The 27,592-nt window shown below is 35.9% G+C and overlaps 1 long non-coding RNA gene across 2 annotated transcripts in view; it reads right to left on the reverse strand.

The window, feature by feature from the left end:
• Positions 1-27,592, reverse strand: part of LOC121109749 — an 88,573-nt gene that overhangs the window by 35,688 nt on the left and 25,293 nt on the right. The window contains exons 3-4 of one of the 2 annotated variants that reach the window (XR_005857416.1): positions 7,826-8,002; positions 1,640-1,764 (exon numbers count right to left, since the gene is read on the reverse strand). This is a non-coding gene — a long non-coding RNA (uncharacterized LOC121109749). The remainder of the gene's footprint in view (positions 1-1,639; positions 1,765-7,825; positions 8,003-27,592) is intronic. The other variant, XR_005857417.1, reaches the window with a different exon arrangement.

Here is a 27,592-nt window from a genome sequence, read left to right on the forward strand (position 1 = left end):
ATAGCTATGAGACAGCAAAGAAACTGAAGACAGTCTGTTGATATGGACACGCATTTATATTTCTGTCCCAGAAGATAACTTTGGAAAGCATCATTTGAAAAATGTTGAAAATTAATTATGGGATATCCAGATATGGTGGAACTTTAATTGCTCCAACATTGTCTTTGTAAATTTGATGTTGCATTGAGAAGCAGAAACTAGAAATGTCACTAGAATTATAAAGCTCCTAAAAGTTGCTTCTACTTTGTGTTTATCTTATTATTCAAACATGATATAGATCGTAAAAACATTTTTAACTCTGATTAATAGGAATGTGGTTAAATATACTTTGAGATTAAACCTTCACTTTCTTATCTGCTGAATTACAGCCCAATTGGTATTTCATAGCAGTACTAACGTCGTAGTTTTTTGACAATGGCATACATAACTGTCTTGGAGGAGCAGGTAAGATACTCACGTTCATTATAACAACATTTTCTTTATTTACGTCCATAATAAAAATGCATTTTATTATCTGAAGCATTTGAATTTTATACCTTTAAAGAAGATGGACCAGGTGAATATTAAGTTTTGTTCTCAATAACAATATTCCTCTGCTTTTACAAAGCATAGCTCAATAACAATCTTGAGGGCAACAGAACAACATCAGTTGTTGCATGAGAAAGACTATCTTCTTACATACCTCCATAGTCTTCTTCAGGAATATAACCCTGGGTCATCAAACCAATTGCAGCACGCACTTGAGTTTAAAATAGACTTTAAAAGATTCATTTTGTGTAGCTAGAACTCATTGCCTGGCACAGAAAAGTTCCACTTGAAACAGGAAGACTTTGTTTTGGGAGACCGTCTTCTTGCTAAAGGCAGTTGTTCCAGATGGGCTCAGGATCATAGTTGTTGACTGAAGCTTATTTGAATGCTACAGTTAGACAGATAGCAAATAACACCTGAAATTCAAAAATCTCATTTTCTAATTTCACAGATTATTTGTTTTGGTATAGAAACTAAGAGATACAGCTCTTGAGGCTGAACTACATCAGAAGATCAGATTGTGTTGTTAGAGCACATTAAATTTGTGAGAGTACGTGCTTTGGTGGCGAACTTTATGTACCAAACTATTTGTTGTTCTATACAGAAAAGAAGGGGCTCCTTACTTAATGCAAAAGTTTTTACATACCAGCATACAGTGCATCAAAACACTTCGTGTAATACTATCTATCAAATCCATCGTGAGAAAATTACCCTTTGCAAATTTTGGTGAACACACATTGCGTACATTGCAGGTTTTTGTAAAATGTTCTCTACTGTGCTTTATATGATGGAGGTCACTGCTGTAGAAGATACTGTGCTATTTCATCTGTAAAGTACTGAATTTTAATGTGCTTTTGATAAGATTTGGACTGAAATAACACTTTTGTGTTTTACAAATCCCGTTCCTGAATTTGTACTTCCATATTTTATTAGTTACTGTTCTTGCTGTTGTTTGATACTTGCAAGCTGCTAGCAATAGACCAGTTATATTGTACTTGATTACACAGTTAGACGAAACAGTTTAGTACAATATAGTGTAATGAAAACTACTCAAAAAATCAACTTAGCCTTGATCTTGCAAAATCATGAGTGGTCTAAATATACAACTTACCCTTTTCAGAAAGATGTTCTCTTGCAAGAGTGTGGATGCAAGGGGTTTTTTATCCTTTCTTTCAATAAAGAGCAAGAAGACTGAAATGACAAGATCAATCCCGTATGAATGTTCCCTTTGGGACTCTGGGGAAAATTGAAAGGAAACATAATTCATTTCTGATCCTGAGAATAAAAAAGGCTAGCAAGTTTCAGTGCAAAGTTGGAGATGCACTAGAGACATCTGTATCAGTAGAAATTTAAAAAGTCCAGAACTGAAAAGGTCTATTCAGAGGTTTTGTTTTGTTTTGTTTTTAATATACATATTTTTTCTTACTTTAGAAGATATCTCTTAATACTCCAAACTATCTGTGGAGATACTTCAGGGACATATCATCATTATGTATTTTCTTCTGGACAAGGACAGAACTACTTGGCTTTGTAATCTGTTTCTTTCTTAGTCTGTACTGACTGCTAAAGGATCAGTGTATCTGACTTTATACTGCAGTGACTGCAAAAGTAACCTGGGATGTAAACAACAACAAAACAATTTCTAATTCTAACTGAGAACTACAGTATTTAAAGGAGAATAACCCGGTATAAGCCACATGCTTCCTAAATCAAGTTCATCCTCATTAGGATTGCGAGTATTTTCACTTCTTACTGAATTAAATAAACCTCTGTAAAATGCTTCACTCTCCTGAAGAACTGCAAAAGCTTTCTGACTTTGAAAATATACACCAAAATGGAAAAAAAATTCCAACACTGCTTTAATTACTTTTCTAATTAAGATAAGAAGTATTTTAAGACTGCACCTCAGACTCCACAAAGCTACCAGTACATAAGGCCTGCCAAATTCCAAGTCACATTGCCTTTCATTATTAATCATTTTTTGCACTTGTTGTCTAAAACAGAATTTAAATATTAGAATAAAAAAATTACTTTTTTTTTCTCCTTTTAAAAATTCTTCAATAGATATTTTCTTAACTTTATGGGAGCTTACAAGTAAAAAGGGGACTGACTTTTTACACGGTCTGATAGTGATAGGACAACAAAGAATGGCTTTAAACTAAAAGATGGGAGATTTAGGTGAGATGTTAGAAGAAAGTTCTTTACACAGAGGGCAGTGAGACACTGGCACAGGCTTCCCAGAGAGCTGTGGGTGCCCCATCTCTGGAGGTGCTCAAGGCCAGGTTGGATGGGGCCCTGGGCAGCCTGAGCTGGTGGGTGGCAGCCCTGCCCACAGCATGGGGTTGGGGCTGGGTTGGCTGCAAGGTCCCCTCCAACCTACACCATTCTATGAATCTATGATTAACTCCCAAGCAACTATCAGGGCTAGCTACCTAATGACTCTTTTACTAACACCAGTTGATGCCATGCTACAGTTGAACCCTTTTCCTTTCTCCTTCATGAGAAAGTTTGCTGAATAAAAGAAAAAAAATAAAAATAAAAAAAACAGCAGTTTTTTTAAAGATATAGCTTAGAGCAGCTCTAACTGCCACACTGCCACTAATGGCCATTTAATCCGCTAGTCCAGGCTAGAAGACTGCTAAAGTAGCTGATAATTCTGGATCTTGCCCCCAAATGCAAATGTTGTATCAAATACATATTATTTGAATTTTCACTGGCATGTGTTTTACCAACTGAGAATACAAAACTGGAGAGTGGAAAGATTTACATGAGGTTTATTGCATTAACTCTATCAAATGAAGTCTTCAAAGTATTTCTTATCATTTTAGAGACAGAAATTATGTGGAACAGTACAGTTTCTATACAAGTGTTAGTGGCCTTTTCAATCTCATTCTAACCTAGAGCTATAAATGCAAACAAAAGTGAGAAGCTGCCATCTTTTCCTCTAGAGTTACATCGGTATAACTATGCCATCAGTGCCTCAGATCACTGACAGCACATATACCAGCAGAAGGATTTCTCCCTCAGTAGTTTTGCTACCTGCTGCAGAAAGCACTGTAAGCTGACAGATCCTATTCGCTAGGAAAGCTGTACCCATGTAAGAGTTTTCCCCACATCAGAACAATTTTGGCTCTTGAATTGCTTTTTCAGAATTACAGACTGACAAAACTAGCCACCAAAATTTGTGGGTCAGGCTTAATTTTCTGCTCTGTCTTGGCCCATTTCCATCTATCTGCCATCTTCCTGGAAGTCAAGTCTGTCTAGCAAATCTTTAAATCTCCTGATTTAAAGCCAAAGCAGAAAAGAAAACAAATGATCTATAGGCACAGTTAGGCTCTAAAATAGCTGTATGCTATGAATTTCCTAATTTGTAGTTCCAGCAAAACTTGATGATATTTTTTCCAGTAAACTAAGCCACATTAATGTTGTTTTAATTATATGCTGTTTAAGAAGCGTATATGGAAACATTATCCTCCCCAAACTAAATTAATAAGGATTACAATTCTTTTTAAAAATCTTTACTTTTTCTTCAGCTTCTTAGAACTTTCATCTTCAACTCAAAAACAAAACATGTACAATAGCATGATTGCTGAATGGGGCTATTTTGATCCATAGCTAGCTTACACCAGCAAAGAGCACCAAAATCATCTTTGCTGTTTCTTGGTTTTCTTTTGCCACTGGTATAAAGAGTTCCAGAATTTCACTCAGCCAGGGAAAATCTTCATGCTTTTATAAAGCTTCTCTTTATTTTCTACTCAAAGTACCCAGATTTAACTTTATGCTTATGCTGTGCATATATATATACACATATATATGTTTAAGTAGAATGAAATGTATATTTCATTCAAAGATATTTAGCTTGAGTTGTGAACTGATATTAGCATTGTGTTAAATCATATTCCGTGTTTATTACTATGTGGTTGTGGTATATTGGCCTTTTCGTTGATTTACCCACCATTCATGCAAGTAGCTTACTAGTATAACACTTCTTAAAATGGCCTACTGCATCAAGAGATAGAAGTTTGTGCAGCTCCAACTTTTGTGTCTCTCAGCTATCATGTATTTTGCCTTTGATACATTATTGGAACTATCTCAGTTGCTGGTGTTAAACCATTTCCCCAGGCACAGGATGCCTTTTTTTCCAGACTTCTTCCTGTGAGATCTGGGCAGCAAATTTGGGTTTAATCTACTTCTATCTTCATTGCAGCTTTACTAGAAGCAGCTGTTACCTCTTCTTTAACAGTTTGCAGGTTGTCAGGCAGCCTGAGGGACCCACCATATGACATCTGTGCTTGGTTCTAAATATACACCTGCACACTGTCTTTTCTTGGGGCAAGAGTAGAGCAAAGGGACTCTCATTTCCTTTTGCACAACTGTACTTTCATCTCTTGACTGGAAAACTTTATTTATTCCCTGTAGTTACACTTACGAACTTATCCTTCTTTGAGCAGAAGGGTTAATTCTACTTTTAGGACTATCTGATAATGTACTATAGGTTCATTGCCTGCTTTAATAGTTATAAACATTAATATTGCAAAATGCAGATCTCATTTCAGCTCAATAGTCAATAAAGAAAATAGACAGATTTTGGTTAAGAGAGTGGTGGAGCCTACACACACATCCCATGAGGCTCATTTCAAAGAACTATCGTATTTTTAGAAGTAGGGTCAGAAGAGATGTGCGTAAAATGGCAATATCTTGCAGAACAGAAGAGAACTACAGGATTAAGTGTGACAGTGAACATGTCAACCATAAATATAAAAATGTCAAAAAGGGAAGCGAAGTCTATAGCATGATAGGGACAAAAAAAAAAAAAAAAAAAAAAAAGTAACAATATAGAAATATGCTATTACATTTTGAGCTTTCTGTGCTTATGTGAGGGCATGGTATGACAAATAGGCAGGTCATAGAAAGGGAATCAAGCCTGAATGCCATAATATCTTCCATCAAATAATATTTAAAATAATTAAAAAAAAATCAAAAAGGAAAAAAAGAAAAAAAGAAAGTAGAATTCCAGAATAATCATAGAAATATAGAAAGGCTTAGGTTGAAGGGGACCTTAAAGATCATCTAGTATCCAGCCCTCCTGCCTTGAGTAGGGTTGCCAACCACTAGATCAGGACGCCCAGGGCAGAAAAATGCTTATGTATAAGGTGCTGACATTAGGTATTCATGATGAAATAGACCAGTGTTTGTTAACTGGAGATTTGTCTTTTCTCCTCACATTTTCACTTGTGACATGTAAAGAAAGTGGAATTTATATGTTCATATTTTTTTATAGGACTTTTCTGTTAAAAGAAATTTTTATTATTAAAATCTAATTGTTCATATAATATAAAATAATGTTAATTTGAATCTTTAAAATCTATTTTCGCAGATATTTCTAAGAGCTCACCTGGTTAGTTTTTAACATTGTTTGTCAGAAGTAAAACTCCCAAAAATGCTGCCATTGTGTGCTGTTCATGTAATTGTTTATATAACTATCCAGAAATCTCTTTGACATTCCTCTTATAAACAAAGTTTGCCATCCGGTCAGTAAACAGTAGCAATGACATGTCTTAGATGACAAGTCGAACACCACAAACCAACCAAAAATAAAGTTGAGGCAAATCATTGTGGACTGCTTAAAAGAGCTATATTAAGTTGTAGTATAATTAAGGCCTGGATTATGCATAAGTATGGATCTATTGTTCTACTTTCATCTTCAGGCCCAGGTATTTGCTTACCATCACTAGGATCAAAGATCTGTAAAAACAGCTCAGAGCATACATCTATTCCTGCTTAAACTCTGAATTCCTTTGTACAAGCTGCTTGATTTCCAAAGACTAGTTGAAATTCATTATGATTTCTGAGACCCTGAGGGTACAGAGCAAGTGTTACCCTCCTTTTGAAAGCTGATCAACTATGTTAGATAATGTAAAGAACAATAGCAAAAATAAAATAAAAAATAAAATAAAATAAAATAAAATCCAATACACACAAATCTACTCAGCTGGCATTTAAAATAGCTGAAAATCAAGCAAACAGCCACTACTGGGTCAATAAAACCCAAAAATAACCAAACCAAAGGCCACATTAAAGATGTAAAGAAATCTTTTAGACTACAAACTGACCTAAGCACAGATGAAAAAAAAATCCTGTCTAAATATCTAACTGTACACCGGTTGATGGTAGCAAACCTCAAGATTCATGGATGTGCAGGTGTTCTGCATTGGAAGAATAATGTAAAACAACATATGATTGAGAATAAATGTTTGAACACAGAAAATATTTTCATATGTGCTTGCACATAGCTACTCATCTATGTCCTCTTCAAGAGGAGTGTTTTAACCCCTAGCTACATCTTGTGAATATGACTCTTCTTTCTAAGGCATTGACCTCTTTTGCCTTGTATTCTAAAGTTGCCTGTACAGCTGAAGTTAACATACACGAATGTGCCACAATATGGATGACTACTCACGTTCTCTTTCTAACATTACTACTATAAGACAGTTATGTGACGTAATCCAAGGAAAAACATTTCTGATATTAGAAAACAGCAAAGTCAGCAGATTTATGGAAAGTCAAGATGCCATTTTGTTCTTCTTGATTAAGAACATTCTTCCTACTGATGAAGATAGTTTTATGCTTTACACTGAAGTCACGTCCTTAGACTTATTGTGAAAACTTTCATTCCTGAATACATTCCCAGATAGTTATTTCATTTCATTCAACAAAGTCCCATATCTTCAAAAGACAATCTATGTGTTTCCAAAAAATATCAGATATGCTTTTCAAGACAGAACTCTTCTGCCTGATGTTTCCAGAAGTAAAGAATAAATCAGAAATTATATATCTCACAAAACCTTTCTTTACAAAGTATAAACTAAAAATATTTTCAAAAAATGGAATTTCATATGTATTATATGAAGAGTGTATATAGGATGCCTTGAATGGAAGTAGAAGCACAAAAAAATCCATATTATTTTTCTTTGGAGAACGTAAATTCCTCCAATCAATGAGAAACCATAACAGTTTCAGATCATAGCTTTTAAAAAAACATTTCACTGGGCAAAATGCTCCAAGAATGCTGAGGAAGTCCTCTTTCCCTAAGGTGTAATCCCTTATGTGATTTGCAGAAGATTTGAAACTTTTAGCTTCCTCCACAAACTTGGACCGACTTAAGATATAGTAAAGCAAGAATAAAAAATAATAATAATAATAAAATAAATTTAAAAAAGGCATTAGTTACCTTTAACCATTCTTGAAATGAAAACCAAAACATAATTTACAGCCAAGTTAGTGATGAAATTTGTACCTTGTTGAAGTAATTCAGGCTCAGGGTCAGATTCAGTGATGAAGAAATCAAAGCAGCAAAGCTCAGGGCAGCTGGAGTCACACTTCTTATTCAGATTTGTATACCTAGGTGGCTGGACTAAGGTTGTGGTGTGGAATTTTTCCATAGTTCAGTTCATCTTTTTATTTGGGCTGACTGCTAGCAGAAATAAAAAAGCACACAATTGGCTAAATTAACTGCTATTTTGTTGTTTGGCAATACTGCTATTTTTAATGCTCTGGTTTATTTTCAAGATCTACAAGTAGTATATTCATGTACTTTCAGGCAGTTTGCTCTTCTGCACATCAGAGATGTAGCTGCACTATTTATTGACTCCTCACCTTCCCCCCACAAATGGCCTATAAAACCTCTCAAAACAAAGTGTATGATTTACAAGGCAATCTCAGCAAGAAGCAGCAAATGGTCTCATACATTCAAATGTTCCTGAAAGATCAAATAAGTACATTGGGCAAAACATAAGTTGTTTCAGACAGTGCTGAAGTGTGCCTGGAGCATTTTTAATGCATAGAAATTATCATGTGACTTAGTCTCAAATTTGAAACTATTTATTGTCAGGGAACAAAAGTTTCTTCAGGGTGATGAGAGTTTCTTTAATATAAAAGGTATAGGGTTTTTGTTGTTGTTGTTGTTTTTTCTCACAAAAATGGAACCAAAAATATGTCGTTTGTAAGCTTACCATTGCTTCTAGTAGAGGCCAGTATCTGCAGAAATAAATGTGCTACAGATGCAAGTTGTCCAAGATTCTTGGAACAGCACAGTCTACTGCATGTGGTATAGAACAGAAAAGTTTACATAGTGCTATTTGGAAAAGCAGTATCAGTCCCTCTACATTTTGAGATGTATATCAGAAGAGATGCAAATTGACATGCAGTGCGAGAACCAAAAGTACAATTTTTCTGTTGCTGGAAAAGATAGGTGTTGACAAAGGGTATGAAGTGAGAAATCATCAGGAATTCATCAGCTAGTGGTCCCAAGGAAAATTTTGCACTGTAATATTCTGCTTGTCCAGATATTGCTTTTACGGCCAACATGTGGCTTCATATGAAACAGGGAAAAATAACACTAAAGGCTATGTGACTTTATTATTATTATTATAGTCAAAAATTGTTCTTTCAAAGCTTTTTTCAGAAGAAATTTTAAAAAAGTTTGGGCTGCTGCATCATATTCAGTATGTGGTATGCTCTGCATAGTCACAGCTAACAGAATATAAGGCATGTGTATCTTACAAGAAACTGCTCAATGGCAGGGATGGCCAGGAAATTTAAATTTTAAACCTGAGAAGTCAGAAGTTTCTAAATGAATTTTGAAGCATCTAATAAAGTTCTACTGTTTATAGATGGTAAGATACATAGTTTTCTGTCAATGGAGTGAGCTTGTGTTGTTGTTTTCTTAAAGAAAAGAAAAGAAAAGAAAAGAAAAGAAAAGAAAAGAAAAGAAAAGAAAAGAAAAGAAAAGAAAAGAAAAGAAAAGAAAAGAAAAGAAAGCCTTGTTTAAAAAAGTAATTCATTGTTCCACTTTCCATAACAAATTCATCAGCTAATACTAAAACTAAATAAATAAATAAATAAAACACAAAAAAACCCACCACCACAGAATATTTCTTTTTTCTTTTAGTAGGGGGAAGTGGTGGTGTGCAGGTGGTTTGGAGGACGTAGCCACAATAGTTATGAGTTTTTAAAATCAATTCTTTGCTAACTGGCTTCTCATGAACGTTCTGAAAGTGTATTTTTTCCCAATTCCCAGTAAGTTAATGTTTTTATATGTCAGAATTTCTTCCAGAATTATTTTCTTGCTGTTGTTACATTTCTGTTCGGCGCCTGCATAAAGCTACACTGGAGTTCTGATTCATACGGTGAAGTTTTTTTTGTGTGTGTGTAAGCAATGCACTTGTTAACAGTAAGCGTAGTTAGCCCTAAGAGTAATTTGTTTAAAATAGTGGAGTGATGCTGAAAAGGTGAAGATGTAATGCCGAGGAAGCATAATGAAAAAGAACCTGAAATATATGAAAAAGAAATAGATGTATTAATGCAGCATTAAAGTTTTCATTAGAGTACATAAAGCATGTTAACTATTAAGCTATAAATATGTAAAGTTATATAGCTTAATTTTACACAAGAGACTCGATAATAGTTTCAGATATTAATTCCCAAACAGCAGGACTGTATACACACACATATATATTTTTTTAATGTCAGGTTTAATCTTGAATGATGCCATTTAAGAATTTGTGACAAATACAGTGAGATATAGTCAGTGATGCCTATTGTACCCCAATGATTAAATGTGATGTGTAGACAAATGCATGCTATATTCATTCATTATATCCTGTGAACAGAATTTAAGGCTTCTTCTCTTTATGTTCTACCACTAAATGGCAAAATAAATACCAGAAATAAACCAGCTTTTTACAGGGTTACATGTGGATGACAGGAGTTGCAGTTTCATTTACTTTCTTACTTTGGGGGTTGAAAAAGGGATAAAATCAAAAGGAACCTCTGAACACCTGTATTCTCAGATAATGAAGCTTTTTTTCAGAGGGATTTTGAATGTTTTATAGAGCTCAATACCGAGTAAAATTTCAAGGAGGATTTAACATTTATCAACTGTCTTAAAACTTTTGGAAAGTATAAAAATATATTATTTTACCCAGCTATTCCCTTTTGCAGGGCCCATCGTTTACTCACTGTTCTGTATGATTGCCACTTTGAATTAAACACCTTTTCACACCATTTGCTGTGCAGATGGCAAAGTGCTCAGCGAATGACAGAGCTGAAACCCCAGGAGCTCTGAGCAGCGCGCTGGAAATACATCACAATAAGCAGACACCTATTATCTACTCTTGACTTGGCTGTAATCTCCTCCTCCAAGTCCTGGGCTGTTGGCTCTTCCCTTTGTGGGTTTTTTTTTTTTTTCCCCCCCCTCATAATACACCGCCTCTGCACATTTTTAAGAGAGTGTGGTGTGGAGATCTCTGTCAGTGTCTAGACCACCCTCTGTAAAGTTCAGCAGTTCAACAATTTGCACCTTTCACTGCCTGGCAGCAAGGAGTGGGTATCACCTCCTCTGTGCTCTCAGCTGTGAACACGTTTGGCAGCGATGTGAGAGAAAGAGCTGCTTAAAGCAGCTGTAATGCAAGTCCCATGGTGCACCTCACACCCCTGGGCTATCCAGAATCTGCCAGTGGCTCTGGTAGGCAGGCAGAAGAGCAGGGACATTGTGCTGGCTCTCCTCCCTGTGTTCTCCTCACCTTAAGGTATTCACACCTCTCTCCACACCTGCGCTCATCCCTTCCTTCGGGCCCTTTTCTTCCTCTGAAGAGTGTCGTTGTTTTTTATTCCTTTTTTTTTTTTTTTTTTTTTTTTTTTTAATATATGTCCACCTTAAGCACAGAAGCAAAAGAAGAAAAGAAAAATGAACCCCAACACTCCTGAAATTGTTTGCGTCTCTAAAACTACTCCCATCTCATTCTCATCCGTATTAATCTCTCTTCAGTGTGCTGTTCATTATCTCTGTCTGGTTAGCCACTGGACAGAATCTGCTTCATTTCCTTCCTGGGCTTTTTCATCTCAGCTTTCACACCCTCCTCTCAGCTGAAACCCATCTCTCGATTTTGAAATGTTCTCTTCCCAGTCAGATCTCAAGAACTGTATCCTACCCACCCTGCTTATTGTCCCTCTCAACCGTATTCACAGTCAGTGATACTCTCCATGAGGTATTCTCCTCCGTGCTATGCTGCCTTCCACATCTGAGCCCTTTCCTGCTTTTCCTCCTAGCTTTTCAGTCCTTTGTTATTTAATCCTTTTAAAGGATTTTTATTTCTTTGAACTCATACATTTTCTATGGTTCAGTCACAGCTCTTCTTTCTCTATATGTCCTCAGGTTCACATCATTCATAGATGCAGATTTAATTGAATTATTTACAGGCAGTGTACTGCTTTATTTCCATATTACAGACATAAATCTTAAATTCTCATTGTGTCTCCCCAACACAAGTAAAGACCACTTCAGATTCCCTCCTTTTCACACAGACCATTTTCCATTCCTCATTCTTTCCCTCACTTCAATCACACTTTGGGATCATCTTTGATTTTGACAAATGTCATCTTCAAATCAAGCTTGTATATACTTGCGGATTTTCTGTTTTCAACTTCAACCATGGATACAATGGCAGTTTGGTATTCCCTTGCAGTACTATTTCCAGGATTAAGAATAGAATTATTTTCACCTATCCTCCTCCTTTGGAAAATTGCTAAAAAAGTCTATTCTGTCTTCCTCTTTTCCCATTTCTATACTGTTTGTTTGTTTTTGGTTTTTATTTTTTTTTCTTCTCCATTAAATCAAATGTACTCTACTTGTTTTTATTCCCATGTCTGTGTACGGTCATATTTAAAAAGAAAATTTTGACTTCTCATAATTAAATTCAATGTTTTAGTACCTATTATTTTTAGTAGGATAGTAGATGTCTTGACCTTATTTTAAATACATCTTAAAAACATTTATTTTCAGAGATATCTCTAGGAGCATGAAAATGTAACACTTCTGTTGCCTGATGATCACTATCTCTCATTTTCTTGTGCAGTTACAATTGACTGCCTCCAGTTTTTGTTTGCTGTATACCATAAGCTCACTGAAACTGGAACATATTTCCATTAAATGTTGGGACATTTTGTTCCTGGTCCATGATTATATTCTTATCCCTTCATGAACTGTCTATGAATATTACTCCTTTCACTTGGCTCATGTTGTAGGAAAAAAATCCGTAAAATATTTCTTGTTCTTCAAGTTCTTCATCTCTTCTCTGGCTTTTTATTAATAGAACAACATAAATTAATGTAGATTTCTAAAATTAATGGCAAGGCTTCATATTCTTTTATTACATAGGTGAGTTATTATTGTGTTATCACAGTGAACTGGAGGCTTAACAGCGAAATGAACAATGGACACCCCTGTGTCTGGATTTCTGAACAGAACTGGAAGCTGATCTCAGCTTATTGGGGGATTTTCAGAGACAATTCATGCAAGCAGGTGACTGCTTATGGGCATTTTATGTGGGACAGAAGGGAATGAGCTCAGATTAAATGCTAAGAAAAGGGCTGAGCTGTGGGAAAAATTAAACATTCCCTGACACAATACTGAAGAAATAAAAAAAGATCTGATCTAGAGATTTTTAAAAATGGAAGAGAGTAGAATTCACATAAATCTACAGACAAACAACAAGTCACATCTGTTAATGTGGAAAAAATGTATAACTTATAGAACTGGCTGCTAAAGTATTTCTGTCATGTGTAGAAAAACTGACACAAAAAGACCACCTTCAACAACATTCTTAGATAGTTAATACATTATACCTTTCCCCAAAAACTTTTTTGACAGAAGTGATATGTGATGTGAGGATATTGTATTATATTCATCTCCTATATATATAAATATAGACTCTGAGAAAAGGAGTCATTAAGAAATCATTTAAAAGTTTCCTTGTTATTTTTCAGATCTGATAGAAAATATGTTTAGTTTATTGTAAAAAGAAAATAAAAGGACAGTAAAGAGCAACTAACATTTATAGTAAGTACTGATATCTTTAGTAAATAATCCAGAAAGAAAACTTAGAGTTGCAACCACAGTAATTAGTAGTGAATGATTTACAGCTATTTCAGCAACAAGCTAGTGAAGTACCTGGGAGGTTATTTTTATCAGACTGCTATCTAAGTGAGACAGGTTTCCTCCTCTGTTGTTTGATAACCACAGATCCCTGCAAAAAACTGTGCAAATGGCATACTTTCCTCATGGGAGTGTCTATGTTCTTTCCTGCTGTATTCTACCAACAGGATTATTTTCTTTTACAAAAAATGTCTGAGCAAATTCAATCTGAAAATAAATAAATAAAAATAACCCTGCATCTTCCTATCAGGATATAGTGCCTCTTGGTTCCTCCCAGCATACTAAGAATTTAGTTGCCAGAATTGCTTTTGTTATTTGTCTTTTTTACAGAACCAAACAGTAGTGAAATCTAATATCTTTTTAGTTTCAAGCCTCCCTGTCAGCTTTGTTCAAGTCATCTGAATGACGTACTTCATCTGAAGTACTGTGCATCATTAATTGCTTTCCTAACAGGAAAGAAACTGTTCTCTGTTTCTCCTGACCTGGCTGACAAACAGGCAAGTCTCAACAGGAGTATCTCTCTCAGATTCCACTACTGCAGTTCCACAGGTCAAGTAATTTTGGAAGCATGGATATGGAATTACCCACCGGTCTGAAACTATGTATTTTATAATGTTAGCAATAATATATCACAAAGTATCTGAAAAAATACAAGTTTTCATGCAACATGTAGTTTTATTTTTTTTTTCTGGGGGAAAAAACAAAACAAACAAACAAAAAAACAACATTTTGATGCCAATGAAGAGAAATAGCATGGATTTATGTGCAGCTAGGTGTCTACTATAGCATGAAATTATTTCCTGGAAGCATTTATATCTTTATTCACACAACAGAAGTGAAGCGTAGGGCGATTCCAGTGACGATGTCCACATAGTAATGAATTTGAATAAATGAATCTCAGATCTGCAATGAAGTCAACTTCTTATGGGTATCTACAGTTGACTGTACAGAGTTTCCATGGAAATAAATAGGAGGCATTACTTTTGGAGCAATCTACATTCATTGCAACTAGATCCAGACAAATCCCTTATCTGGACTTTGTACCAGGCAGAAATTAGACTGATCACCCCCAGCTCTGGAGTAAGAGGTGCTCCACTATTTCTGGTCAGATATGCAGATATGTAGATGTCCTAGATCATACTTGGTAGCACCTAGGCATCTAGCTGGAAAGTAAAAGGATCTTATCATTAATTTGATCATGAATGGGGGTAAATTTATTAGCCAATGGCTCTGTGTTTAACAGCATGAACTCAAGCTGAATCCCCATCTGTCAGCACCTTGTATTACTGAGATGTAACAGATGGCAAAGCTAATGGAACTGAAATTAAACCTCTCAGGCTAGGTTTACACCTAACTGCATCACCTTTCATTGCGTTACGATTGGCTGCAAAGGGGGAAAAGTTTAATAATATGAAGATGTAAAACACCTAAATATGAGGAAGGAGAAGAAATAATACTAATGCATTCCTCAGGTCAGAGGAGAGGAGATGCTTGACTTGGCAAACAAACAAAAAAATCTAGATAGGTTTTTTACCCATTTTTACAGCCTCAGCCACAGCGTTTTAATATGTCTGATTTTTACATCAGAGCTCAACATTACATTTGATTTCAGGCAACCTTAAAATTAAATATATTTCTTCTGAAAGGGAACGAAGTTATAGGAAACAAAACCAATGTAGCCTCCCTTCTCCAATTCAGTGGGTTGTCTAATGTATTTTATTCAGAACAAGCACCTGGCACATACATTATATTTGCAACTTCCAACAGACTGAACAGGTAAAATAATAATTGCTATCAACTAAAAAAATTAAATGTTACTTGTAAAGTGTTCTTTTCTTTCTAATCCTTAAATATGTATATGTGTAAAAATTGATTTGTGTCGTACAGATAAATTCCATAACTTCTGAGACTCTTTTACCTTGCAATGGGAATTAGACATTTATTTATAGAAACTGAACTCAGCAGCAATTTCAAGTAATTAGTACCAGTTCTGTATTGAAGTTCAATGTTTGAAAAGATTTGGAATATTTTACCTGTGTTATGGTCAGATCTTCCAACGCTACTACCACTATGCATACCTTAAGTGTAATAATATAATATAATATCCAGTTTAATAATATTTTTTAAATTCATGACAGAATGAGGTTTCTTTGTTGCTGGGTGGTTGTTGTTGTTGTTGTTGTTGTTGTTTGTTTTGTTTTGTTTTGTTTTAATAGGTAAGGTATATTGTAAGGTAGCTCTGATTGTCAGAAATTTCACTTAATGTAGTAACTATAAAATACATCCAATCTTCTTGAAAAGTCTATCTTATGAAAATTAATTAATGTAAATGATTTTCTTAAAAGTAGGTTTTGTTGGTTTTATTCATTGATCCCAAAGAATTTATTGTTGAAATTAATACTAATTTTAAGGTAAAAAAAAGACCTGTATTTTATTATTCCTGTCATTCCTTAAAAATGGAAAATTGCAGGTCCTTCTTTATCATCTCCAATCAAGAGAGTACAGTTGTACTGTGAAAAAAGATCAGTTTGGTTTCTTTTTATTGTACTCTTTATGGTGGATACTTCTTTGTTACATCATTGCATCATTCATCTATGTAATATTATCATCTCCATAATTAGTAGAATATCCACTGAAATAAAAAAAATACTCCCCATAAAAAGATACAAAGGCTGTGATCTCATCTTTCCTAATTAAAACAACAAAGTCTAGTTTCATTCCAGAATCCTACCTCCTTAGGTGTTAGACTTCTTGGCTGAGTTACCAAGATTTCCTTGCTAGTGAAGTCTGCATATGCTTATCTTCAGCCTATAAGCTTAGAAAACTAAAATGGTATAGCCTCCTAATTTCAGAATGGATAAAATTAGGGGACAAGAATTCTATCTGTAGTCATAATTTTTTTGTAATCACAATGTTTTTGTGTCTTGGAGTGTAATCAGACAATACAGATTAAGAGTCCTGCAGTACTGCATATTTATTTAAGGCATATGATTTCTTAATGTTGCTAGAAAATGCAAAAGGAAATAATCCACAATTAGTAAAACATTTTTACATATTATTGTCCTGCTCTCTGGCTCTGTTTGTTGTTGTTCGGTTGGTTCTGTGTGTGTTTCATTTGGTTTCTGAATGAATTGTAAACTATATTTTACAACAATTATAGAAATATTTATTCTGATGAGAGGTTAAAATACATATTCTAAGTGCATGTCTGTTTCTATATATCTATATATTCCAACATACTTGAGTTCAGACTTTCAGAAAAGCTGAATGTTAAATAACATTTTAATATTATTTAATATAATTTAATATTCAGATATCATTTAAACTGAAGCCAAACACATAATGATTTTGGCTTCTTTCAGGTACGTTAAGGCTACAGACATTTTATTTTATTTTAGTTTATTAAATTTTATTTTATTAAATTTATTTTATTTTGTCATCTGCTGGGGTACACAGCACAAAAAGCAGGTTTTAATCCTTCCACTGTGGTCATACCTCATAATTTCCAGCTTTGCTAAAAATTCAGTGTACAGTTGCATCTTCACAGGGAAACTGTTCAGAATTCCAGGAAAGAGGATACCCGCAGTTCTCCCTGCCTCCCAGCCCACAGCTGAAGTCATAAGGAAGTTTCTGATGAAGCTTAATTGAAGGTGAATCATTCTACAGCTCCAGGCTTAGTTTTGGCTTCCCTGTGTTTTTCCTCCTTAAGTTGTGTAAAACTGCATCCCTGTCTCTCCTGGTCATGTTTATCCTGGGTCTGTGTGTAAATCTGGAGTAAGCCTTTGTTTGTTGACACATTTTATAGTTCATCTTCTCTTTACTTCCTCACAAATTTTTATCCAAACGATTCCTCTGATGCCACAGAAAGACTAATAGATTTTTTTTCTTCTCAATATTTCTGTCTTCACCTCAGTCTTTTGCAGATAACAAAAATCAGAGAACCTCTGTTCTCTCAAGCATCAGTACAATCCAAATGTCTCCCAGGAGCAGAGTGGCACCATAGTGATGCAATCTAATCAGGTATTGGTGCCCTGAGTCTTATGCTGGAGGTGATGTCACTGGCAAAGACTACAGCAGACTGAACTGAATACCACCCTGGGGAAAATATATATATATAGAACACAAAACAGTCCCTGCAAACAAAGTGATGACATTACAGGAGACTAAAAATCAGACTTAACGATCGACTATTCACGACTTAACACTTAAAAGGATGAGAAGCAAATTTTCACACTATTATGCTAAGTACACTATTGAAAAGGAAAAATGCGAGTCATACTATTAAAACACAGGAAATTATTCCTTTTACTTTAAAAAACATCTAAATGTGTGTTGCTGGTATTTATAGCAATCATAAGTAAAGCATTTTTGTTCCATATATTCTTCCTGGATTCTGTAGTTATTCTGACAGTTTGGGGATTACTGCATATTCAGGTGTATGTTCTATACTGTCTGTAAGAACCTTAAGTTCATGTTGATAAGCTTTTTTTTCACAAAGGCTAAAAACTTCCCTTGAAATACAGGCTGAGATTTTCATGTATTCTCATGATAACTAAACAAAACTAGGTCTTTACGGTCAGGCTCTGGCTGCAATCTTATCTTCAGCTGGAGGGTGGAAAAAATACTTCATTTGGAGCTGAACTGTTTATAAACGTCAGGAAAAGCCTGGTCCATTTCCAGAGTAAGCTCTGTATTTCTTCACTGAAGGTGCACCCACTTTTCTTCATGTTTATAATACAAATTATTTGAATTGTAAATTAATGTCTTACATTTTTATTCTTTGTTGTGCAAAACCGTTATAATAAACTCCTTCCCTGTATAGTTTCCAACTACATACCAGGCTATATGCCCATAGTATGAAAATGGGAGTAGGATGCAAACTAATTAACAGGGTTAATTTTCATCTTATCAGAACTTCAAGGCAGAAATGTTAGATGCTGCTGCTATTGGGTAATCTCAATTTTTCTCTCTGTCTACTAGCTTCATCATATGTGAATAACTCATGGCGTATTTTAGCAGAAGCTTGAGGTTAAAGGCTTTCTTTCTATTCACAGTTCCCCACAGACAACGTTAAACCAATCTTGTTTTACTGGAGTTCCTCCTGCTCCGTTTGTCTCTTTGAAGCCTAGCTCTAGGCAGTAGCTGATCCTTTGGTAAGCAGAGTAGTTGAGAAGCATCTTTTACTACAGTCGGCTATTATGATAAACAAAAGACACATCTTCTTTACTAATCTAAAGGGTTACTCAGTTTCTTACAACCTTTATATCTTTTTTCCTCATCTTTGATGAGAATTCAATCATCCAGAAAATTTTGCCGAGGAGCTGACTTACTGAAATACAGAAAGCTGCTAATAGAAGCTGGGAGGCAGCCAACTGGTTGACACCCTGCTATGACAAAAAGTGAAAAGCAACATGTAAGTCAAATACCAGAAAAGGGCAGAGAAATTTGTTCTATCAGTGGTGGTTGTTCTTCAAGGAGAACTTGTCATGAATGTTCTTCATCTCCTTGTCATGAACAATCTTCCTCTTACACATCATTACAGTTAAAGTTTATAGCAGTTTTCAGACACGTCAGTCTCTTAAAAATACTCTAGGCTGCTAAATATTCATGCAACTAGAGAACTAAATGATTAATGGGAATGCTCAAGGGTAAGAAAAAGGTAGTGTTCGTTTGTGATATCCTGTATTATTATTACGGTGGAAAAGAATTTTGGCAAAGTCCAAATCCAAGTAGAATTAAATTTTCAAATGAGGCTGAAGAAACCCGACATGGTTCTTCAGTTATTATCTATTCAGAGTTGAAAATTTATGCCCAGGAATATTTGAACAACCTTTTTAACAGGCCATTGTTTGCATTAGAAAATTGAAACTAAATTTACTTTTTAATCCTGTTCTATTAATAAAATGGCAATACTGACATATGACAAGATCAGAAGCACTGGAATGCAGTAGGTATAATTTTCACTAGCTAAATGGTCTAATTATGAAGGAATTTGTCTCCAGCATTGAGGTGTTTGAAACTTTGTGTTAACTGTGGAACTACGTGAAACTGTGACAACTGAGATGTAGGGTTTTGACATTTTCCTGGATCCTGGGTGACTAGTTTTATACTCAAATGGTGGAACCTGAGTGCATGCCCCGAATCCATGCTAGAGTAAGGTCTAGATGTAGCCCAAATGCTTGTCCTCTCCCTTCACTGAGTGGCCCCTCAGCAAACAGCAGCCCAGAGGCACAGGCCGGTAGGAAGCTGGGCTTCCGCAGGACAGGTCTAGAAGAGTCCTTCAGCATACAAGGGCACCTACTGACCTGCAAATTATATAGGCTATTTATATAACCCAACTTCCTCTTAGCAGATAACAAAGATATACACAAAGCAAGGAATCTACACAACAGGCTACTCCTCACCATTCTAATCGGAGTTTAATCTGAGCAAGTAAGAGAGCTGCCTAGTCCTTGCAGCCTGAGCCAAAGCACACATTACAATCCTTTCTAATCTTTCTTCTAACTCAGCTGTAGTACTTATACAAACAACATACAGCTACCTATAATTCCCCAAAATACTGCATTTGGAAGTGGAACTGTGATTTACAACTTGCAGATAATTAATGGCTGCTATTCTTGGTTTATTTAAGACTGGAGAAGCAAAATCCCCAGTTGCATCCTCCACTACACCAGCCCATATTACTAGTCCAAATATAACAATGATGGGCAAAATAGTCGCATGAGACAAAATCAGCCAGATGTCTTCTCACATGCTTATTCCAAATGTATAGAAATGCAGATGTAGTGAAGGACAGCACACTCAGGATTATTATAAAATGGTGTTAAATTGCAAGCAAAAAAAAAAAAAAAACTCCAAAACAACAAAGAAGCAAAGATGGGAAAGAGAGAAAACTGGCTAACATTTTCACTGCTATGCTTTTTTTGGTTCTTTTTGTTTTTAAATGCCAGGTCTATTTTTGATTCCACACATACAAAATCATTTGAATATATATATTTTTAAACCAAAAAATATGATCAGTGCAGATAGCAGAGCAGATGCTGCTATATTACTGTAACAGTTCTTCTGACACAATAATCAGATGTGAATAAGCTATTCCAATAGAATGTTTTTATACCAATTCACCTAGATCCACTCTAGAACTTGTACCTTTTTTAACCTTACCAAATTCAAGATGATATAGATAAAGTGGTGCAAACTTCACATGTAAACAAACCTCTCAAATTCTGTAGATGAAATTATGACTCACCAACTTCAGTTTGACCAGGTATTCACCCAGCTATGCTGTTTTTCCATTCATCAGATGGGATTAACAGTATTTACTTAGAACATATCAGTGCAGGTACTATTAATTATTATCTGTGTGTTTTCAGTCTTTTGAGAATGAACAGTGTCAGCCAGCTACCAACCACTCACCACAAAGGAGACTGTAATTAACCTACAGAACAAGGCACTGTAATGCTTTCAGTTGGAAATGGCTGCTCACAGGCAATAATCCCTTCCTAAAATCTAGAAAATGGGTTTGGGGGACATTCAGACTTCAATGCTTCTCAGTGTCCAGTGTGTGTGGGGGGGAATCTTTATTTTTTATCATACTGCAGTGGTCAACATCTCTATTTTTTATTTATCAAGATTTGCTTGGCATGTGTTTATTTTCAAATACCTATACATGACAGTGTGATTTACACATCTGTGCCACCAAAATAAAGTAGAAATCATGCTTCATGGTACTTCCCTCTTTGAGTATCACAAAATACTTGTGACAAAATATTTTTCCTTAAAGACCTTACTGTTCTCTTTTAAACAAGTGGAAACCATAATGTATTTTTGATATGTATGCTTTACAATTCTTTATTGCTGTGCATGTATCTGACTGGACATATGTGCACATAATTCTGGAGATATCCTGAATTGTTCTTCTTAATTTTTTTTTTCTTTTTACTGAAATTTTTACTGGGGGGGGGGGGGGGGGGAGGGGGAGGGGGAAGGTTTCCATGGAAATCTTTTATTCTAATATATACATAAATTTTAAATCCAATTATTTTTGTGGAAGGGTTTAAGAAAAAAAATGCCCCTAGGGGGTAAATGACATGTGTATTTTAATTTTTGTCACAGAGAAATTAAAATGAAAGATTAAGAAGTTTACATTATTGAAACACAACTGTTTGTAAATGTAAATAGTAAGCCTAGCTTGCTGGCTAGGCTATTTTCATTTTCTGATTGAAAAAGGTTTGATAAATAGGCCACATAGACTTATGTAGAGCTCCAAACATTTGACACTTGAGCATTATTGCTGATGGTCTGATTTATCTAAAAAATGTGTAGAACTTATTATACTAGTCATACATTTATCTAAAAAAAATGTGAGCATCAGTGTGCTTTTTCTTTGGAGCAGAAGCTCAAGGTATGAAATGGTATAAAAAAATACCTCAGTGCGAATATATATATACCCTGTGTTTTTCTCAGATTTTCAGTAATATGAAATAAAAGTACAGTTGTTCTATATGATGCCATGTCACAGATTTTTAATAACAGCACTTATGAAGAAGTAAAAGCAACAATAACAATGAGAAAACCCTACCACATTTTGCTGTGCAAATTATAATAAAATGTGAACTGGGCTATATAAATTTATATATAAATGAAAACCATTCTGGCAGCATTAGATAAATGAGGCTTCTATCTGATTTTTTTTTTTTTTTTACTTTTCTGAGGAAAGTTTAGGCCTGCACAGGATTAAAGATATTGAGGAGCATTTCTTCTAAAGAAATCAGTGTTGTTATCCCTATTTTACAACTGACAACAATGAAATTTGACAAGAAATGAATGCTATTATATGTGGATGCCCCACCCTTGGAGGCATTCAAGGCTGGGCTGTATGTGGCTCTCAGCAGCCTAGTCTAGTGGCTGGCAACCCTGCGCATAGCAGGGGGGTTGAAACTAGATGACCATTGTGGTCCTTTTCAACCCAGGCCATAACCAAATGATCATTGTGGTACTTTTCAACCCAGACCATTCTATGATATGATTCTATTATAAAGACATGCTCCTAAACTGTACCTGCTTTTAACATATGCCCTAAACCAAAATGGGCCAGTTTTCATAGTTTAAAACTTGCATTCAAAACAGTGTAATGAGGATAAAAATTACCAAGGCTAGTGAGATCAGTGGTCCATTCTCCTGTCTCCACTCAGAACATACTTGCAACTGCCTGCCTTTCATCTTTCCATTTTGGTATCACTGGAAATAAACTAAACTAATAGATCTATAATAATTTGTACAATCCAAGAATCTGTCTCCTAGAAGCATTTCTGAACACAAAATTGCAGTGTATGCACAAGCTGGAGGGGTGGTGTTTATTCACACCCACCATACGCTTATAAAAGCATGTTTTTACTCTTCTCTTTACCGCTGTTTGTTTCTGCATATATTTTTATTTTTAAATATGTAATTTGATTATTATTTTTTTTAAAGACAGAGAGCTGTTGGAGAGGGTTCAGAGGAGGACCACAAAGATGATCAGAGGGCTTGAGTACCTCCCCTGTGAAGACAGGCTGAGGGAGCTGGGCTTGTTCAGCCTGGAGAAAAGAAGGCTGCAGGGTGAACTAATTGCAGCCTTCAAGTACCTAAAGGGAACTGATAAACAGGAGGGGAGTCAACTCTTTGAAAGGGTAGACAGCAGCAATACAAGGGGAAATGGTTTTAAGTTGAAGGAGGGAAGATTTAGGTTGGATGTCGGGAAAGTTCTTTACTATGAGATGGGGGAATGTATGAATCCTTCTTTGTTTTCTGGCTCAAAGCTTGCTTCCTGAGGTATTGTGATAAGACTCTAGGAGATGAGAGGTGGGTGCTGCTGTGTGGCAATCAACATCACTATCTGAACAATTTACATTTGAAAGCACTTCTTTGGAGCTGTTTGCCTTCAGCCCAAGAGTCAAGGAAATGCTCAGGGCTGTTTACTGGTCTGTTCACTGGACTGTTTACTGGTGGAAGATCTGTCCCATGACCAAAGTCTCCTATGGGAGACTGGGAGATGATACCATCGTATCTTGTGAAGGCAAGATACTAGTTGGCATCTCCATACTCCCTCTTATCTTCTGGCAAGGCCAGGGAGATAGGAACAAAAGGAATTCCTGCTGAGATCCAAAAGCCAGAAACTGTCATTCCAAAAGGCTGACTCAACCACTTTGGACTTATAAATAAGTTTGTGCTGCCATCATCGTCATCGTCATCATTGTCATTGTGGTGGTCACCATCCTCATCAACGGAACAACGCCCAACAGCTCACCTCTCCTGAAGAACAACGACTGAACTATGAACCACACTGGACCCATGGTGGTGACTATCTCCCTCTTGCACCCTATAGACACTCCTTGCTCCTATTTCCTATCTTTTCTACTTCCCTTCTTCCCTTTCCCATCACCCTAATTTGTACCTATGAAGACTTCTTTGCTTCTATTTCCTATCTTTTCTATAGATCGCCTTCCCTTCCCCATTACCCCAATCCATAATAGTGTCCGTCCTCCCCTTTCTTCATCTCCCTTATTAACATTTGTAATAAACTGGTCGGAACAACATTTGAACTGTTGTCCCTTAATCTCACGCCAGGTATACATACATCAAAGAACCTCCTCTCCCTCCTATAAATTGGAGCGAGACAGTAAGGTGCTGGAACAGGCTGCTCAGAGAGGTTGTGGTTGCTCCGTCCCTGGAGGTGTTCAAGGCCAGCCTTGTCTAGTATTAAATGTGGAGGTTGGTGGCCCTGCCTGTGGCGGGAGGGTTGGAGATTCGTGATCCTTGAGGTCCCTTCCAACCCAGGACATTCTGTGATTCTGTGATTTGAAAGTTTTGAATAATAATAAAAAGAAGAATATTAGAAATAGTATACTGAGGAGGATAAGATAAAATTTGACACAAACCAGAATAAACATGTCAAAAAATCTCTCAATTAATAAATTTGTGGCATTTTTGGAAACTGTAAATTGTGATGACCAAGTATTTATAGTCTCTAGATTTCCTTTGTTCACATATGTTGATAATTTGTTTCTTTGCTCTGTAGCTATTAGCAATTAATTTGAACACTAAAGTTAGAAAAACGTTATGTTGAATATATGCTCTTTAAAGCATCATCTTTGTGGAATAAGAAAGTAAAGAAAAACACAAGCAAGTGTATTTCTGTAGTTTGAGGATCCACACAGATGATCTGGATGTTCAGAAAGGCAGTGTCTAGCAAAAGACCCGTTTGTATGACTTCACATTTCAGCTTTTTTTTTGTGTGTGTTGTTGTTCCTTCTTCTTATTGCTAAATACTCTTCTGTTGTTTTTTCTAATTAAATAAATATTCAAAGTTTTATTTTTGGAAAAATGAAACAAAGAAGACAGAAATTCCCTTAAGGTGGGTGATTTCTTATTTAACCAAGATGGGTAGACAGGAAAAGAAATACAAATAATTAAGTGATATTCAAAGTGGCATAATTAAACATTGCATGTAACATTAAAATATAACCTTAAAATATAATTAAAAAGGAGCACGTGTCAGAAACCTTCCCTTAGAATTCTTCGTCAGAGAACAAATTCTATGGTACAGCCTAGGCATACGCACAGAAAAGTGAATGGGATATACCCTAGACACATGTGGAGATGGACATTGCTTTCCACAAACCCTTAAAGCCTCCCACCAATCTCACAAAATTCTTTGCAGCAGGCAACAGTTTGGCCGCTGTTTTGAGCTTCTTGCCAGTTTTGTGAATGCACAGGATACACCAGATATAGGCAGGACATATGGTGGAAATGAACAGTGACTGTGTTAAGAAGCTACTCCCTAAATTAAGACCTCTGCTACCACTAGATGTGAAGATGAAAACACCTGAATCATGAGAGGTCCAGAGCTAAAAATCTCCAGCTGATTCCCTTTATCTAGTTGAAAACTCGCCTTGAAGAGCAGAGTACCAGTAACCCACGCAGCCCTCCAGGCTTTCGCGTACCAGTCAAAGCCCTTGTTTAAAAGCCATGATAAAGACAAAACTCTGGGCAACCATGCCAACAACAAACAACAAATGGTATTTTATCTAAATGGTAATTTGAAAATCAGCATTGGACTTCAGTTTGAAAGATCCTTGTGTACTTGCAATCGCAAATAAGAAATAGAAATTATATGGGCAAATGAGTTGGGGAATGCAACTATTAAAATGGCTAAAGCTGGATGTGCTTAGGCCTGGAAAGGAAGTCATCCTCATGGATAACCAAAACTTGGAAAAACCTAGTTGTAGGAGAAATGCTTATACCCCTTATTTTTCATTTTCCTGCTATTGTTCTGTAATATTCCCCAGAGAGTGATGGCAAGGCAGTTTTCTTTCATCTACGTGGAATTTCAAACAGTTGAAAGAGGGAAATCCAAGAAAGAAGGAAAAAGTTTTCAAGAGCAAAATGAATAATTTTTATTTTCAAACCTACAGTCTTCACTCTGTGCAAGCATTCAAAACAGAAACAACAACAACAGCAACAAGAAAAACACTAAAACCTTTAGGCATGCCCAACTGAGGATATTAATTTTCAAACCTTTTTAAAGTGGTTATGCTGTCTTAATAAAAAAAGTGCATGGCATGCACTGTATAGTCCTGGTCTAATCAAAAATAATTTCATTAAAAAATTGCTGCATAGGTGCTTTTTTCCACTAGACTACACACAGCATTTTAAGTTATCTCTCACTTTTTCCCTTTGGACTTTAAGGCTTACAAATGGAGTTTCATGCTTCATGAAACAAAGACTTGCAGGCTGCTTAGGCAATCACAAACAACGGGACAGCAAAATGACAGTCAGAGTTGGAACCTGAAATCCCAGGCAGAGCCACATCAGGCTGGCAAACCTGTGCTTATGACGACCCCATTACTCACAGGAGTGAGGACTAGCCTATTTTATTATTTTATTGTGAGATTCTCTATATTTGTTCCACTGGCCACTGGCCACTAGCTATTTTGTAGGCCCAGCTCTGGGAATCTTACTTCTATAGAAAATACTTGTTCTTTCATACTCTTAGATTTCGTGGTTTTGAAGAATTCTTAAAGCTCCACTCTGGTCCAAAGAAATGGAAAGGAGGAATGTTAGACAAGACTCAGTCCTTTTCAGGTATCCTATTATTTTTAGAACAAGCCTGCTATTTCTTGTATTCGTCAAAATTGTACTCATCCTGGATGCACAGTCCTATCCCCAGTAACCAAAACTTTAGCCCAGAGATGACTCCCTTTGAGAACATAACAAAGAGTGCTCCTAAGAATAACATGAATGAAAAAAATTATTTCTGCCTCACCAAGCAGACCATTGCAGGCCCTGAGGGCAGCACACAATTGCTATGTTGACTCACTGAAAAGCAGGAGAATTCATATTGTCTTGAGGGAATGAACCTCTAACAATACATGCTTGCCCCTTTACTATTCAATCTGGTTCACTGCCTCATTTTTTCCTGGAATGAATACTGAGTAGCAACTTGATTTGCATGTTTTATTTTGCTCTTAAAAAAAATAATAATAAATCCTCTGAACTCAATCAAACAGAGGAAGGAAAACCAACTCACTCTTAACAGCAATAGAAATTCTTGAATCAAAATTATCCTTAAAATATGCAACTGTGTTCTATAGTCAAGCACAGCCTATACTACTGAATTGCTTGATATGGCTTTACATTAAAACAATACTATTGAGATAGTTGAACCCTTGCACTTCTAAGCTCATGAGGGACCACCCTGGAGCAAAGCTAACAGGATAAATCAGAAAATACTTCAAGACCAGCAGTAATTAAATTCACAGTGCTGGATAATGCAAAATAAAGAACCAAGCAATTAGGCAACCAGAGGAAAAATAATTGCTCACACAGATGCAGAGTATAGCAAAGAATTAACCTGAAGATATACAGAAAAAGATGTCACAAGTGCACACAGAATATATACACATAAGGTTGATGTAACACAGAGTTGTATACATTGCCTTGAAGGATTCTGTATGAACTGTGTTGTACAGATAACATGCTTGACAAAAATGTGTCCATGAGTCATCCTGACAGTGGCAGCTCCCAGTG

This window comes from Gallus gallus, chromosome 2, assembly GCF_016699485.2.
Source record: "Gallus gallus isolate bGalGal1 chromosome 2, bGalGal1.mat.broiler.GRCg7b, whole genome shotgun sequence".
In the NCBI taxonomy this organism is placed as follows: Eukaryota; Metazoa; Chordata; class Aves; order Galliformes; family Phasianidae; genus Gallus; species Gallus gallus.